The following is a 6,334-nucleotide window of genomic DNA, read 5'->3' as shown; positions in this document are numbered from 1 at the left end:
TTGGTTAGTTATGCTGTTGCTGACCTCGGCAGAGGGATGTCGACAGCACCCTGGAGGATGTCGGATTATAGAAAATAATGCCATTCTTTTTTTGTTAATATCTTTCTTTCACCATTTTGGTTATTTTCTAAGCCATTTTAGGGTGGGGGTACTCCGGTACTTGGGGTGTATACATGTATGTCATGTAAGCATGCGCATCGAATGCACTGTAATACACTACAAAATGAAAATGCGTAATGCTTCAGCCCCGAGTCGATGTGATATTTCGTTGACAGCACAACTGAGTCTATTGACCCAATCGCATGCACAATGCATGCGGAATGTCACAAACTCTTTGATGTGTTTTTTAACCAATCCAATACAATCAGGCGGCCACAATTAAACCCGATCAGAGATGAATCATCGTCACTCATCGGATCTGTGCATGCAATCGGCCCGAGTGGGCCCGAACGTGGATTATCCAGTCATGACGTCACGGTGGTCGGGAATGATCGGAAACCTGCAAAAGCCTCGCCGATGCAAACGGATCTAATCAAATTACCTTCTTGTTGTCGTCAGTTGCATCAACCTTTATGTAGGTATTGAAATCCGTTACTAAAGCCAAACCATCAAACACAGGCCTACCGATGACGTCATTGGCTTTCATTGCAATTGTCGGCTAACTTCGGGACATCGGAATAATCAGGCTCGTCATAATATTGTTAGCATTAGGATATTTACGTTGATTCCTTGACGACGCGTCGCATTTCTTCACATGAAGACGTGATACACAAACACAGGACTACGCAGTATTGCTGCTCGTACTACAAACACGACCTCGTCTTCAACAACAAGCGAGCAATATGGTTTAATTGAACACAGCATCGGACACAATCCCAGGAGAAATCACCAATAAGATCATATGCATCACCAATACCAACTAGGATAAAGTATTCGCTTAAGGCTCTTTTTGGCAGCATCTGGCAAAGTAACTAATTTTAGATATACTTCGGATTTTAAGTTTCTGATTAAGATATAATATTTCATTCAACCACTAAAATTTCTGTGTACTAGAATTATCGAAAATATGAGCGCCATTTCCTCGTAAAATAGACTAAGGAGAAAATGATATGAGAAAGCAAAACACAAAACGAATGCGCAGCAGGTGACTGACATAAAGCTATTGATACCTCCTCTAAACATCCGAAAAGCACCAGGTATCACACCTCACAATGACTCTGTCACCTTTCTCAGTATCTGAGCTGCCTGGGGCCTTATTCTTCGCAAGACTTCCAGGTAAATTAACGGAGTAATATTCGCACATCTGCGCATGCGCGTTAGCACTGCAGTAAGACAAAAGATCCGGTCGATATTCTGAGCGTCGTTATCCTGATTTGTGCATTTTAATTTCAATGCATTTTGATGCAGTGTGTATTGTTTGTTCTTAATCTTAGTTGCTATATTCAGGGAATTCAGGCGCCAGTAAAATCCAAGGGGATGCGACACGTTTAGAGTCGGGTATTTTATTAACGAAATCTATCAACTTACAAAACGACAGCTGCTTGGTTCGCAAATATTTGATTCATAAAATCTGTCCATTAAATTGTTTTTCTTTGTTTTGTACTTTCAGTGGCCTTGGTAGATGTTACCAGATGCAGGCGCAGACTTTCCGGAACCAGCGCGGAAGGATGGAGCTTGAGGAAAACAAGGTTATATTCAAACGAAGTTTCGATTTTTATGTAACCGATTGTGTTATTTAAAAAAAATAAATTAACGCTATGATAGATCGTGGTCAATCAGAGCTTATTTGGATCAGAACGCTTGTCAGATTGTGGTTCACTACAACAACACAAATTCTGTGTCGACTCAACAACTATCTAGCCTCTACCATTCTTGAACCATATTTTGTATTTCTTGCCACTTGCCAATTTTGCGATCAAAAGCAGGCGACAAACTGACATGACAGAGACTAAAACACCGAATCGGCGTCCTAGAACTTAACACTTAATTCAGATACAATTTCTCATACTCAGACAACAAATAGTTTATAAAAGACAAGTAACATAATGGGCCTATGTACGAAATTCGCCATTTAGGCTGTTTTACCAATGCCATACCTTGGAAGCACTGAATACTGAAGAGGAGATGTATTGCAACGCAACTACAAAGTACACCGCTGTCAATACAAGTTTGGTTAAAGTTAGCGTAGAGATACCAGAGCAAGTGTTGCATATTTGAAACATTACGAGGTAAAAGGTTCCGAGCTGAGAAGCAGATGTTGTGAGCGAAACAGCCGAGACGGCAACGGCTTCTCGTTTCAGAACTTGCAACTGTATCTTTCTGAAGGTATGTTCATTTCAGCATAAGCATACCTCGTCAGTTGTATATTTTTCGGGTAAGGTGTACAACATACAGGAGTTACTTTGAGATGAAATCGTGTCTAATTGAAAGCAAGGTTGTGTTTGTGCAATTTCTAACTTCTGAGCAACCGCTACTACAAGAAAGAGAACGAAAAATATGGAATAGAAATCAAATCTTCTTGCTTTGCTTTGCTTGGATTCCGAACAAGCATTAAGTTACAAGCTGTTTCGAAAGGAAGTGACACTCCCATGTATCGGCACCCCTAAAACACACTAGACCCACATAACACGGATAATATTCTGTTAATTATTTGTAAAGTTATCGATACAAACTAATACACAAGTCATATATGGTCAAGTACATGACTGTGCGACAACTTTGATAGTAGGGAAAGGGGAATAGGCGGGCATGTGCACTTGTTGCTTCGTTGCTTCTAAGTCAGATTATTTTTCTCACGAAACTCAGCGAAACCCATCACAGCTTCCAGAATATTGGTGTAGGAAAATTGCACCGAGACAGTCTGAGAAATAACGCAACTAGAGTCCGTACACCGCAGTCGAGACGAAAACAGAGCGGCTCACCAAAGACATGCATCAAAGGACGCCTAGAAACGGACCGATGCTCCAAAACCGCCCCAGTGTCACGTACCCCATCGCTTATGCAAATTTATTTCAACTTTCTGAAACGCCCATTTGTTTCCCCATTTATCATGGAGGACAACTCGCTGACTTCTCGGCTCCTTTGAAAGAATGTTTCCAATAGAGCAACAAGGAGAACGATGAGAGCCAAGGCACGACCAAGCCGGCCATTGTGTTCACGTCAAAGCAGAATCTCTTCTGATGTGCCTTTTCTTTGCCGAGAAAAGTACGACTCAGATGAAGTTGAGCAGTTGCAAACTTTCTTTTATAAACGTCATCTTTTCTTTTTTCCCAGTCTGGCAATCGACGGACACGATCTTACCTTCGTCAATGTATCTCTTGCTGATATAGTTCGTGGTGTTGTCGTAGCATTAATTGTACACTAAAACATCATTTCAGGTTTGAATGGTGTTTAATTTTCATGGATTGTGTGGCTTTATCATTTTCCCAGCAGAGTACAAAACTGTGAAACGAAATACTGCGCCCCTAAGATATTTGGCGGAACCTTGTGTATCAGAGCAGCCTCATCCGCCTGCTACAACTTCTTTCATGAAAGATCCGTTTCGTTATGTTTCGTTTCTCGTTTTACAAACGCCCAGTAGAGATCCTTTTTCAGTTGGACCATGCTCTCCAAGTCTATCCTTGTATTTATCTAAAGGGGATAGATGACACTGGATAACGTCAGCGAAAGCATCCCTAATACAATCATAATTTGAAGATCTTGATCCGTAGCCAGGAAGGTAATCTTACGGACACCACATTTGCATGGCCGAGATGCTAAGGAGGTTGCCCCGACGATGTAGCATGGATACGACGGTCAAAATCGTTCACGTTTGGACAAATTCGACTTAATTTGTTTTTACTCAAACCTGAAAAGATGTTATTAGTTCTGCAGATATCTTCATCACCACTGGTCATTTCTTCTGCTTCGCTCCTCAAATCATTTTTCTCTAATACTGTCTGAGATAACGACCTTTCTTAAGATCGGTCACTAGCTCAGCGGCCTTGACAAAACGCAAGGACGGGTCAGTATGCTTCATATACATGTCATAAAAACGGTAAAATCAAACTGAAAGGTTCCTTCATTCATCAAGTACATGGCACACACTGATGTAGCAGCCCTGTCACTCAACCCTTCGCCAATTCCCTTCACTCGTTCCGGGCATTCGTTCAGCTCCGTCAAACCCTGCACATTGCCCAAACCACCAGGGACCCACGCCTTTGTGAATATAGGGAACTCATTATGTACAGAATCTACGCCATATCTTGAAAAGGGTCTCACTCATTGGCACTATCTCGCTTTCGAATCTGAATGGTGACGCATGCATAATGATATGGCCGTGGGGTCACGAAGTCAGTTGAAATCCATTTCATGCATGTACAGTCAAGACATTTCGCTCTTATGTAGCGGCACCCTTTGTTTCTACGTCTCAGCCTTGAGTGTAAATTGCAGTGGATGAATAGAGTTGTAAGAATTTAATGAATTCGTTAATTAAACTATTGGTGTTAACGTATTGATATTCACGTTTTCTGTGTAGTTAAATCGGCCAAATATTCATTCCTTGTTTGCAGTTGACACTTAAACTGAAATGGTATCTTACAATAAATATGATGTTGAAAATTTGATTAAAAAGTTGTAATAGAAACATTTGATGTACATGATATTGCATTGGAAGTCTACTTATTCCGAATGGAAGATGGAAGATATATATCTTCGAGCTTTCGTTGCACAGACGAGAGTTGGTAGACCTACTGAGTGTATATGGTTTGATGCTTTTCAAATGAGTAAGCTGGCATTTGGGTTAGAACTACCTGCATATCAATGTTGTTCTGTGTTTGCGACTTTGACGTTAATACCTGCCCTTTTTGCCCTCCTCCAACTACTTTCCTGACGAAGATTCAGAATTATAAAACCCGTTTGGGTCCGCGATTGACACGGATTCGAATTCAATTCGATACATGACCGAACCAAAATCGAAAAGATTAAAACATACTTATACATCTTTAAACGTGATGGGTTTCATTTCCAAAGATTCAAAGGAAATATGTATATTGATGAGTGACCTTGGTCATGACATTGAGGAATCTAAGTGGTTTGAGATCAGACAGTTAATCGCCCAGAGCAAGACTATTATTCAAAAAGGTTATTCGGGGTTGAAAAGCATTTTTCAGACCAAGGACGTTTAAAATCAATAGATGCTTTTGGCTACAATGACTTATGTTCGAACTTTCGTTCAAAACACACAATTTACACATGTGTTTTCGAATCTGTCGAGACCCTTCGTCAGTTGGGCACATTTTCAACTCAAAAAATATTGTAAAGGAAAGTTAGCCCTGTTCATCGCAATACCAAACACAGATGAACGTTGATGAACGAAAAGTGTGTGAGACGAAATACCAGAACTTATCACACATTGTGCCCTGCCATGCATGTGTGATAGGTTACATGGAAGTCCGGGATAACGAAATCTACAACAAAATCGAAATGTTGCCGGTGATTACACGAGACACGAAACAGCAGAGCTCGCGCCAAGAGAAGTGACATTTTCTGCTTTCGTCAATGTCATGTCTTCTCTAACCAAGACTTCAATCACTGCAAATTACTTCAGGTTTAGGAGCCAGGAGCATTAGGACATTTTTCGCGCGGAATCACACCGTCATTCAGCTGTCGTCGGCGGAGCTTCTAGCGCATCGGTTCAAATTAAGTATCATGCCCACAGTTCAGGTCTAAGATCAGAACTCATCCTCTCATTGCCTGATCCATTAAAATTTGAAATCCCAGTAGAACCGCCATGTCTTGCTTATTGATGCTTCAAATCAAATGTTAATGTGGTATAATACGAGGTGCTCTGGTCGCGTCTTGAGGTGACAGAGACGATTTAAGTAAGATGTGAATTTTAATGGCCAGATTCTTACGGTTACCCGCCCCAGCTTACAGTATTCGTCGACAAGAAATTGGAATGTGACATTGGAACTAGGCAAAATAATTATCCCACCTGGAGACTTTTGAATAAGCATCTCGTAGCTCTGTTTTTAACAAGAGGCTAGAGATATTCACATTGTGGCCAGAATGTCAAAATGCAGTTAAGATGCCAGCAGACACCAGAGACACTCAACATACAGGAGAGCCTTTTTATTGAAGACATTCGATTGACTGATACCTGTTCTTGGTTGGTGTCCTGATTTCAGAGCTCAAATTGATGGAATTTCCCAAATCGGACTGTCGTTTGGTCTCCTTAGTGTAGAGTTGTCCCCCTAGTAGAGAAGTCCGCAAGAGGAAGCTCCCTTCGATGCTCCAATAGGAAGGACAAAGTCACAACCAGGAGGCCGGGATAGAATTCTTTTCAGGATTTGGA

This window comes from Lineus longissimus, chromosome 13 (genome assembly GCF_910592395.1).
Source record: "Lineus longissimus chromosome 13, tnLinLong1.2, whole genome shotgun sequence".
Classification (NCBI taxonomy): domain Eukaryota; kingdom Metazoa; phylum Nemertea; class Pilidiophora; order Heteronemertea; family Lineidae; genus Lineus; species Lineus longissimus.
Note: the sequence above shows the minus strand (reverse complement) of the source record.